Consider the following 11,168-nt stretch of genomic DNA (forward strand, 5'->3'; position numbering starts at 1 on the left):
AGGAATCAGATGCGCAACCCACTGAGATGGCCTTTTTTTTTTTTTTAATTTTTTTTTTTAACATTTATTTTATTTTTGAGACAGAGAGAGACAGAGCATGAATGGGGGAGGGTCAGAGAGAGAGGGAGACACAGAATCTGAAACAGGCTCCAGGCTCTGGGCTGTCAGCACAGAGCCCGACGTGGGGCTTGAACTCACGGACCGCGAGATCATGACCTGAGCCGAAGTTGGCCGCTTAACCGACTGAGCCACCCAGGCGCCCCTGAGATGGCCTTTTTATTTAGCCCGTGCCCTTTAATTAAACTCCTTTTTGCCACTTTTTGTTTGTTTTACCACCTTTCCAGCCAGTCAAGAAAGATTACGTATTTCGAGAGGTGGGGAAAAAAATCCCGTCAGAATAGTCACACAGAATGGAGACAGCAGTCAAGTAGCGGGTTGTTTGTTTGGTCCACGGCAATGCCAACGATGTTTGAAACACATGGATCTCATCTACGTGTTTGAGATGGGTGCCAAGAGAGGACATGCCTGTGCTGACAAGGTCCCATCAGCATGGCAGTGTGCATCCTGGGTAACCTTCCACTGCACTCGGTTCAGACTTCAAAGGTCTGGTCCCTGGGAGTTGCAAGTTTGCCCTCATAGTCTCTGGGGGGATCTAGCGTCACTTGCAGCCAGCCCATATGGGCTCTCTTTGCTACAACAGTCCCAGCATACTTATAGAACCCACATTTTCCTGTCCACAGCAATGGTAGCCCCTACCTGCAGACATAGCCAGGGAAGGGGTGACGGGATCTGCAAGAGGGTGAGCAATTTCAACCCATTCGTTCAATTGCTCATCCATTCAGCAAATATTTAATGAAATGTTGACAGACATCTGTTCTACCCTGAGCCTCTGGGCTGAGTTTAGCGGGAAACTCTCATCTCTTTGGAATCACGGCCTGAAACACATGCCAGCAGTCAGGCTCTGGGAAGGCTGAGTGTTTGGTGGGGACCATGGGACCTAGACCAGCCTTGGGCTCAGGAAAACCTCCATGAGGATAGGACAGCTGAGCTGAACTTGGAAGGATGAAGTGGGGATTGGGGGGTCATGAAAATTCTAGCGAGAGCAAAGACCAGACACCAAAGCTCCAGGGAACACAGTGTCTCCAGGGGCTGGTGGAAATCTGGGTGGCTTGACATGGAAAAGGCATGTGGCCAGTCAGGAGACAAGGCCAGACCTGCTGAGTCTGACTTCAGCTGGCACTTACCGGCACAGCTGGCACTTACCGGCACAGCTGCCCCAGGCATTAAGATCTGAATATTTCTATGGCCTCCCTGCCACCCAATTCTGGCCCTCTCCCCAGGGACCCCTGGGCCTCCTTGAATCCAGCAAGTAAGGGGGTGCGTGGCCAAGGGGGATCCTCCGGAACAGTGAGGTCCCTTCTGGCTGGTCCTGCCCACATCTTACCTGCTCTGGTCCCTCCTGCTCTCTTGGGTACAAGTGTGGCTGATCCCAAGTGTCCTGCACTCCTTGGACTGGCCCCAAATCTCTCCAGGGTCAGTGACCTCATGCCTCTTAGCAGAAGCTGCTGTTCTCACCCAGGCTCCTCACGCAGAAGGGGGACACGCAGGATGCTCTGTGCTCAGCTGCACAGATCCAAGCAGCTTCCCTTGGTCACTTTCCCTGGGCACCTGTTGGGTCGCAGTACTTTCTCCTGACCTTCAGTCTCTCCATTGTTGGGTATTCCCAGCTCCTCTACTTCTCCTGGGCTAAGATCTCCTTCCCCATCTATCACATCCTTCCCAGACCTCACACTCTCTGGGCAAAGGACAGGAGGCAGGGCCAGGTCTCAGCCTGGCACCATGTCCTGGGCTTCCCCAGATGGCCCATCCCTTCCAGAAGGGACACGCTGGACACAACCTGCCCCGTCAGCATCTCTGCACACATCTGCCCACCAGGAGACACAGCCAGGCTGTAGCTGTGTTGTCACCCAGCTCTCCAGACCCAACCGTCATTTTCATTGCATTTCCAGCAATGCCTCCTTGACTGCAGAGCTTCCTAGTCTTTCTTTTACTCAGTAGGTATGTTCTGAACATCTGCTGAGTGCCAGGAAATCCCCACACTGTCCCCCTTGGGGCACAGTGGCGGGTAGGACAGGCAAGTCCCTGCTTTCATGGGACTGTTGCAACGAGGGAGATGGGCACTAACCAAGGACGCTCATCAGAGCTGTGCCCCCAGGGGACAGTGAAGGGGATGGGACCAGACTGGTCTGGGTGGTCTCTCTCAGGAGATGGCATGGTGGAACAGTCTTGCAGGTCAGGGAACACAGAAGGCCAAGGTTGGGAACAGAGTGTGTGTGGTGAACGGGGGTTTTGGAGGAGGTGAGTGGGCAGATCTGAGTGGAGATTCCGTGTAGAGATGGGTCTGTCTTGAGAATAGGAGAAGTACCTCAAGCAGAACACTGATGCTACCTTATCTGTAGAAGACAACTCCATTGGTGTTCAAGTGCCAAGAGAAGCAAGGAGGCCAGTTGGCATTGAGGTTCTCCAGGAGCCTGCATAGCTCCCCAGGTCCTGCAAGAAGGAACAAGCAAAGCAGAGTCCTAGGTGGTTGGCCCTGGAAGCCACAGCCCTGAGTGCTGGACAATAGCTGAGGAGTCATTCGTTCTGAGAGCCCCCTGCCATGTCCTGCTTCCTCCTTTCTCTCTTCCCTCTTCTAACCTCCAGGACCTCAGAACATTCTGGCTTCTTCATGTTCCCCTTGCTCATCCCAGCCCTCCTGGTGGGTGGGAAGACGTTTACACGGTAGGGCCATGTGGACCTCAGAAGTCTGCTCTCCACAGAGGGACAACTGCCCAGAGAGACCCCATGATTTGTCTACCCTCAGAACACCAGTTTGTTTCAAAATCCCCAATAAGACCCTTCCTGGGTTAAAATGATCATGACACAGGTATGACCTGCTGTTAGAAAGTCTGAAGGTACTTTGTTCTTTTTATGGAAGGATTTTCCAGAGTGTTCTCTATGAAAAAAGTTGCTTCCAAAGCTTTCAAAAGGGAATTTGATTGATGTTCAAAAAGCCGCTTGACCCACAGACATTCAAGTGTCTCTTGGATGTGGGTACCATTCTAGCCCTGGAGAGAACACAGCAAAGCTCTGCACTCCAGAGTGACCTTCAGGCAAATAACAAGCCAATGGGTCATTTTAGCTGGTGATAAAAAGGAAAAAAATAGGACAATGTGGTGGTGAGGACCTGTGTAGGGCTGGGGGTCCAAAGAAGTGACACAGACAGGAGGGAGGCAGCCTTGGGAAGGTCTGGGGGGAGAATGCTTCACGTGGAAGAGACAAAGTGTGGAGGCTTCACATAGTTAAGGGCCATAAGGAAGAGGAGCTTAGACTGTAATAAGAGCATAGAGTAGGGGTAGGGCATGTCATGAGTCTTATGGCCACAGTATGAGTTGGGATTGTGAGTGTGTGTGTGTGTGTGTGTTTTACTATTACAAAAGTTTATTTAAAAAAAAAAGTTCAGTATGAAAATACATAACCTGATTTTTATATTGTAGTAAAACAGGTGCTATGGAGAGGGGACATATGGAAGCAGTTGGTTTCTTCCAGTGAACACACCCATTGTTGATACTTGTTCCAAGGCTTCTAACATGATGATACTGTTTTCTCAAATTATCACCATTCCAGTATTGTTCTGTTGCCCACTAGTTGCCATCTCCACATATCCGTCTATCACAAGATTCGTGAAGGGATTGAGCCCCCTTGGACATGTCTTCACCATTTAAGTTCACTGATAATTTCTTGTCCATAATTTTTTTCAATTCTGGAGGATGGGCTTTGCTCATGGTATCTATTCAGCGAACTTAAAGATGCCCCCTGGAGGTTTTTAAGCAAGAAATGGTGTGAACTGATTTACAGTTTGGACATTCCGACTGTGCTATGTAGAAGGTGAGCCTGGGAAGAGAGCTTGATACAGAAGGTTACCACAGGATTTGGATTAAACTGGTTGCCAATGGATTTCTTTGACCCTTTGTATAAAAGAAGAGAGTGGTCCACTACACCCCCCCATCCCCGTGTGACACTGTCTCTGGACAAGGCCAGGAGGCACGCTGGGGGAAATGGGAAGGAAGCCAGGAACCTGGCTGGAGGGCTGGCTCCTGAGTGAGCAGAACCCACATTCCAAGCCTCAGCCCCTGGGATGGGAGCACGGAAACCCCAGAGAGGGAAGGAGCCATCAGACTGAGTGTGTGGGGTATCCAACCCTTCCAGTGTGTCATCTCAGCAAATCCTGACAAGTACCTTGAGATGGGCTTATGTATCTGTTATTTAGTGCCATATAACACATGATCCCCCCAAATATACTGGCTTAAAACAGCAAGCGTTTCTTATTGTCCCGGTTTCCATGGGTCAGGAATTCAGGAGCAGCATAACCAGGAGATTATCCTTAAAGGTTTCTCATGAGGTTGGGGTTGTGTGGGGCTGGAGGATCCATTCCAAGATGGCGCCCTCACACAGCTGTTGGCTGGAGGCCTCGGTTCTTCACAGGCGGGCCTCTCTTCATGATGTGGCAGCTGGCTTCTTCAGAGCAGGTGGTCCAAGGACAAGAGAAGGGACAGGCAGGAAACCACAATGCCCCTTACGACCAAGTCTCTGAGGTCACACACTGTCACTTCTGTTTATTCTGTTAGTTGCGAGCAAGTCACTAAGTCTGGCCCATGCTCAAGAAGGGGGGGCGGGTACTGGGCCCCACCTCCTGAAGGGAGGGGTATTAGAATTTGTGGATTCTTTTTTTGGAATCACCCATCCCAGGTTGAGAGTCTTTAATTAATCTCCCCGAGGCATACTACAAGGAAGTGGCAGAAGTGAGACTAGAACCCCGGGTCTCCAGAGCCTGAGTCCTTCCTTTGGTGCCAGGCCGCTGAAGGAGGTGGTCAAAGCCCAGCCAGCTGCCACACTAGTGGAGACCACAGGCCTAATCACGGTCCCCGAGAAGACATCCATGTCAGTGAGGATGCTCTGATAGTTGGGCCGCAGTGGCTTCTCCAGGCCTCGTGTGCTCTCTCTGGGCATGGCGGCTGCTCTAACCGTCAGGGCCGTGTCTGTGTCCTGTTTTATAGGGTCGACAGGCTCCATTTGTTTGTATTTACAGCACACATATCCCTCTGTCTCCCCCAGCTCTCTGTGAACCACACGTGATTCTCCTGGCTGCCAGGCCGTCCATGCAGCTGCCTGTCACAGGGTCCACTGCTGGGCCTGGCTCCTCCCTTCCTCAGGTGAGTTATCTTCCAGAACTTCCTTGGCCTCTACAGCTAGCTTCTGGTGTGTCTGGACCCCTCAGCCTAAACTTAGGTTTCCAGAAATGTGTGAGTCCAGCCATGGGCCCAGCCTAAGCCCTGCTGGGGAACGGAGATAGTACAGCAGGGGCCGGGGGGACTGTGTGCCAGGGCTGTGCAGGGCAGATGCTTCCTGATGGTGCTCTGCTGGCTCAGGCCTGGGGCAAAGCTGGAGAGGTCAACCTACTGGGTGGGTCTCAGAGCACTCAGCAGAATCTTGGTCCCAGAATCTGGGACCAGTGCCTCCTGGCCTCCTCGCTCCTCCTCTGCCTGACCTCCATCCATCACCAGGAGGTATTTGGGAGTCTTCCAAGAGCTGGAGGGGACCGCGGTGATGGCATGTGATAGAACTTGTTTGATCACTCCCAACTAGGCAATTAATGGCAGATTCACGCTCGCTCTGCAGAAGGGGACCAAACGCTCCGACTTCCAGGTCAGCCGGGCCTATCCTTGAATAAGCTTCTGAACTTTGGGCAATCTGTTTACAAAATGGAGATAATAATAATAATAGTGTTCACGTCCCACAACTGTTGAGAGGATTGGACAAGAGAGTGTGTGGAAGGTGCCTGCCTCCTAGTAAGTGCTTGGCATGTGGTAAGTGCTCTGTGGGCCTCGGCTGTATTCATTGTGACCATTCAGAGGGTGGCCCCATTTCGTACACTTGGTGTCACCATGTTGGCCATAGGAACGTTTTTACAGGCTGATCTTCTCTCCATCTGTGCTGTGGCCAATCAAGGGATGCTGTGACGTCATCAGTACTGACTTCTAGTTTGCACACTGCGAGTCAGACTCCTGAGCAGGTGTACAGAGGGGGCGGTGGGGCAGGGCCCTTGCTGGGGGCAGGACAGGGGCCTCCATGGGTCACGAGACAGTGGGGCCCACCCATGCCCAGAGAGAGCGGATGAGGCCTGGTCCACCTACGTCTCGATGGCTGGCCGCTTGTGTTTGCCCTGGACCGGCCCACGCGCGCCACAGAGCATCTCACCGTCTAAGCAGGTGAGGTCTACTGTTGCCCGTGGAAGTTTGTGTAGGTCATGGTTCGCCTGTGGGCTAGTTTCGAGTGTTAAGAGTAGTAGCGGCAGGACAAACCCACCCTAGGGTGGTGGCCACACATGTGTTGGAACACGTGGAGGGGGTAAAGAGAAGTAGCAGGAGGAACAGAAGGACGTAAGGGGAAGAAGAGGCCGCCAGGTAGCAGAAGAGCGCGCCTGAGGGCTCAGAGCTCCTGGATCCTTGCCCTGGCCCCACCTCCTACAGAGAATCAACCCCCCAGAACCTCTGATTCCCTGAGCGAGAAGGAGGGGCTCAGTCCTGCTCCTGGATCCCTGCAACCAACCTCACACCCACCTGCTCCTTTGCTTTGTGCTGCTAAGCGTTTCCTATGTACTCAAATATGGAACCGTCAGGCGGGCCGTGCCTCCGTGCATGAATGTGTGAACGCTCAAAACCACGTGTGCGGCGTTTTAAGGGCTTCTCTGTGTCCTGAGTCATGTGCACCAAGCGTGCTGCACCCTAATTTAGAACCCCGCAGTAGATAGGACTCGGCAGCTTGAGCTGGGGCGAGCCCAAGGCGAGTCATTACACTTCCGTGTGCCTCAGAGTGAGTTAAACCATAAACACACAGTGAGGTGATGATCAAGGCATCCCTCGTGGGTTCCTCGCCCCCGCTGGGCACCCTGTATCCTAGGGCCACCATCCCATGACATGAAGACTCATGGAGTCCTCCTGGACCACTGAGTGGCCAGCGTCCCCCAGGGAGGGAAAGAGTTCTCAGGTGGAGCCATCACTGCGGGCCAGACACCAAGCTAATTCTTGCCCAGACTCCCACTCGGTGATGCTCCTCTGATGCTCCCCATGCCCAACATCACCCAGCTTCACCCAGCCCAGCCCTGCCTGAGCCCAGAGCTCAGCTTCTTGCTGCTACGCCTCCAACCCTGACTCCGTCCCCTCGGCTGAGCCCTAAGACAACCCGAGGAGGGATGGGAGGCATGGCTTCACCCAACAGGCCAGGAGCTGCAAGTCCCAGGCTGAACTCAGACTCCCCACACGGTCCCTCCAGGCCCCTGAAACCCGTGAGCACACCTCACTCTCTGCGATCGTCTTTTGTTCTCTCTGAAGGGGCTTGTCCCCCTCAGGTGCTGCCTCTTGAGATCCCATATCTCCCCTCCTGTGGCTGTTGACCCCAGGCCACATCCTTTGGCTTCCCGGAAGGAACGGGGTCCAGAGGCCTCTGGTATCATCTCCCATCTCAGCTCCATGTTGCCTTCTGAGCATCCCAGGCTCCCTGGACCGGAGCAGAAGGGCCAGAATCCAAACCAGGACTTGCCCAAAGTAGGTCCCAGTTGGGAAGTCAAGGTACAGGTGGACAAAAAAAAGCACGTCCCTGGATGTGCTTGACAGTTGAAGCAGCACATTCCCCACTCTATGGAAAGTAGAGCCTGGTCTCCCAGCTGGAACTCTCAGGGCCATGTTACCGGAAAGGGTCCCTGTGGCCGGCCTAGACCCCACCAAAGCCTCTTCAGCTTTGATCCTGACACCTCCCCTGGAAAAATGGGTATTCTTCCCTTATTCTCAGTGGAAGTTTCAGAAGATGTTCAAGGTGTGTCACATCTGCTCCCTCTCCTCTGACTACTGGTGACGTCCCCCGGCTCACCTGTCCTGGAGTGGTCTGACAGATCAGGAGCTGCAGCTCTGGGGGTGCTGGTGGGGGATGGGCCGCCTCTCCCCGCGCTCTGTGTTGCTCTATGGGGCAGGGCCTGATGCCGTGTTCACGCCATCTCCCCTTCTGAGGGCACTCTGGAGGCCGCAACAAATGCGACAGAGACCCTGCCCTCCCGGGAGCTCACGCGTTGCCCTTACTGTTGCCATAGAAGTGGAAGCCTGCACTGATGCAGTACATGCCAACGTGGCCCCCAAAGTATGCGTCCGCTCGGAATCTAAGAATATGACCGTATCGCCAGTGAGCTTCTCTGCAGACGTCATTACAATAAGGATCGCAAGATGAGGTCCTCCTGCATTATCTGAGTGGGTCCTAAATCCGAGGATGAGTGTCCTTATAAGAGAGGAGAGGGACAGTTTGAGACACACAGGGGGAGCCCAGGTGAAGACGTGGCTGAGGCCAGGATTAGGGTGACCTGGATGCGGACTGAGGAACATCTGGATCCACCAGGAGCTGGACAAGGTGAGGAAGGATCCTCCCCTCGAGCCTCCGGAGGCTGCAGGGCCCCACTTCCCCGATTTCAGGCTCTGGCCTCCAGACTGAGAGTAAATTTGTTGTTTTAAGCTGCCTGGTTTGTGGTCACTTGGCAGGGCAGCTCCAGGAAACTCACACAAGCGCTATGTGGAAGTCTGGGCTGCCGGGGAGCAGCCTCTGAGATGGAGGTGAGCACGTGGGAGGCTGGTTGGGGGCCTTGTGCGGACGGTAAGAAGGCAGCACGGGGAGGAGTCGGGCTGCAACGTCAAGGTGGCCTCTGAGAGTGGGGTTGGGTGGGTGGCTCAGCCTTCTACCCCCGAAGCTACCATCTTGGAGTCAGGCCTCCAGGAAGAGGCCATGACCTTGGGTGAGGCTAGCCTTCTCAGTGAGGGGCAATCCCCAGAGCATCCTCAGCAGCCGGGGGACCACGTTCTTCGGTCCTGAAGGGCATGAGCGTGGAAAGACTCATTGAAGCATTTCTGCAATCCCGATCGCCTTTAGGCCAACGACGGGCGGGCGATTTCCCCACTTCAGGGGAAGAGGGTTGCCCCGCCCCGATCCAAGTGTGACCTAGACCCAAGCATTCTCCTTGAGCCTGCCTCACTGTGCGAGGACAGGCCTGGCAGTCAGCATGGGGCTCAGGGGGTCACCTGCATGGGTCTCCCTGGCTTATAGTCACAGGGACTTACGAGGGCCCTCCGCCCAAATCGCTGGTCTCTACAGCCGATCCCTCCCCACCGCTGACCATGGAAATGCTTGGTCGACATGGCAACGATATCGCCGACTGCACGTGTTTGCCACGGATGCCCGACACACAGCGTGTATCACAGCAAGGATCATGCATGGCCCGAAGGTTGCATCCGGAGAATCTTGTTGCAGATGTGTCTGCTCACAGCTCTACTGCCCTACTGCTGGGTCTCTGTCGTGTGCAGTGTGGTCATCTGCTCTCAACGTCAGCTGAGGAAAAGCACTGTCCTCTGGGCTTCTGCCGCTGGCTCCACGGACCCTCTGGAGTCCCAGTGGTGGTTGAACAGAGCTCAGCCCCGTCATGGCCTCTTTAATCAACCCACTCAGGCCTCCCCGACGCGTGAGTCTCAGGAGGTGTCTGGAGACTCCTGCGGCCCCTCCTTAATGCTGCTGATGTTCTTTGATACGTTTTAATCCTCGACAGACGATGGTTTCGTTGGTCGTTGAGTTTTTCTCACGATTTTGAAAAACCTTCCTTTTCTAAAATTATGCAACATGAATATATTTGTCGCTAGTCTTTCCCCCCCTCTATTTTTTGACCCAGGCGCAGAAGATTAGGTGACTCATGCTCCTTGGCTCATGGTCCCTTCTCAGCATTGGTCTGTGCAAGGTCCCTCTTTGAGTGTGTAAAGACGTAGCTGGCACACAGCCTGTGGGCAGAGAGCAGTGCTGCCCACCTCGGAAGATATGGTTTCCACTCTCCCCACAGCAGAAACCCACGTGTGGGCGGCAGCCAAGATGGCAACACTGGCCCGGCGTGCCGCCATGACACTGAGCTCCTGGGGTGGAGGCCAAACCTGGGCCTGTGCTGGGAATCAGAAATTCCCAGGCCACCTGTCCTATCCAGAGACTCCGACTTGATCGAATCTCTGGCTTCTGTGGATCTAGCCTGTGGAAAAGGCAGAAGCAAGGAGATAGAATGCTGACCCCCCGCCTTCAGGGTCTCTGTCGCCAGAAAAACCCCAAATCTGGCAAAGGAAAGTGGGTGATTACTCATACTGTGTGCTCTCTCTCATGCCAATAAGCGGTGGGCTGTTGAAGTCATGCAGCCTCCAGAAGGGATATTCTCCCCAGTACCCAGCTCAGATGTTTCCACGACAGACCTCCCAACCAGGGGTCTGAGAGAAGAACAAAGGCTGTGGCTGATCCTCTCACAGAGCAGAATGGGGGGGCTGGGGCCCGACCGACCGGCCAGGGGCTTGGACTACTGTCAGGGCAAGGGCTTCTTGCTATTCTGGATGTGAGAACGTACGTGCCCTGGACCGGCGACCACTCTTTCCCACTCTCCCCTCTCCAGGTGAGAGTTATGTGGGGTTATTTACAGATCTCTTGCTGAAATGCCCTGTTCCTTTGTGTGCTGGAGCTGGTCAAATTCATCATTCAGCCATCTGAAGTCAGACCGTGAGGACCTGCACCCCACATCTCACAGAAAGGACAGCACATCCCCTAGAGATTACAGCCTTTTCCCTGGTACAACTTTGAGTTGTCTCCCCTGGGGGAGATGGTAAACACATTTTCTGTGTATAGGCAGATGCTTCTTTTCAGGAAAGAGCTAGCGTAAGAAGAGAGGGCGGGTGTGGCCATCGGGCATCCAGGAAGGGGCACGTGAGAACCGTGTTACCAACTTCAGCCTCTTGCTCTTCTGATCACTGTGGCCTGATTTCCCCTCCCCTACTCTCAGTGCAGGTGGGGCTGAGTAAACAGACCTGGATGAAGCCCATCTGGGCACCACGTCTCCCGACAGGAGTGGCGGGTTCAGGAAGGACAGGAAGCCCTTTTGCTGGGGCTTCTGGGAAGGAGCCTCCAGATCCTAGTGTTGGAGCCGCCGCCACTGTCCTGCCACCGCATGAAAACTGAGACCACAGGGGGCGCAGGAGGACCAGGCTGAGAGGCAGAGAGAAGCCAAGTTTCGATTG

At 54.2% G+C, this 11,168-nt stretch overlaps 1 pseudogene; it reads right to left on the reverse strand.

Moving 5' to 3' along the window:
- Nucleotides 1-3,304: 3,304 nt before the first annotated feature.
- LOC122209467 lies at nt 3,305-3,824 on the reverse strand (annotated as a pseudogene).
- Nucleotides 3,825-11,168: the final 7,344 nt, after the last annotated feature.

Source organism: Panthera leo, chromosome E3, assembly GCF_018350215.1.
Source record: "Panthera leo isolate Ple1 chromosome E3, P.leo_Ple1_pat1.1, whole genome shotgun sequence".
Taxonomy (NCBI): domain Eukaryota; kingdom Metazoa; phylum Chordata; class Mammalia; order Carnivora; family Felidae; genus Panthera; species Panthera leo.